Consider the following 450-nt stretch of genomic DNA (forward strand, 5'->3'; position numbering starts at 1 on the left):
TATGGCCGTAAGCAACATTGTGCCTACCAAAGGGCCTTTTAAAGATACTATATCACCACGCTTTGCTCTGTCGTCTATACAGGGAGCGCCTGCAGATTTCCAGACACACTCACAGCTTTTAAATGTCAAATCAGAATGTACAAAGTGGCTATAAGGATCACAATGTAGTGCAGTAGAAAATGATCGATGAGCTTAGGAATGATGAAAGCCATCATTTAACTGGATTTGTGTCATTTCTATACCGGCAAGTCATGATCTAGCTATATCCTTCCCACCCTGTCGGTGTCCACTGAAAAAGCAGCAGCGCCCTCTGCTTTTTGTAAAGAGGAGTGAAAAAGCTTACAGCACCTGGTATTCCCAGGCGGTCTCCCATCCAAGTACTGACCAGGCCCGACCCTGCTTAGCTTCCGAGATCAGACGAGATCGGGCGTGTTCAGGGTGGTATGGCCG

General features: G+C 47.1%; 1 non-coding gene across 1 annotated transcript; it reads right to left on the reverse strand.

Annotated features, from left to right (window-relative positions):
* Positions 1–336: 336 nt before the first annotated feature.
* On the reverse strand, positions 337–450 carry LOC129088666 (5S ribosomal RNA; the record flags this gene model as incomplete). Its single annotated transcript, XR_008531054.1, has 1 exon — positions 337–450. It is a non-coding gene; the product is annotated as a 5S ribosomal RNA (ribosomal RNA).

Source organism: Anoplopoma fimbria, unplaced genomic scaffold (assembly GCF_027596085.1).
Source record: "Anoplopoma fimbria isolate UVic2021 breed Golden Eagle Sablefish unplaced genomic scaffold, Afim_UVic_2022 Un_contig_2811_pilon_pilon, whole genome shotgun sequence".
Classification (NCBI taxonomy): Eukaryota; Metazoa; Chordata; class Actinopteri; order Perciformes; family Anoplopomatidae; genus Anoplopoma; species Anoplopoma fimbria.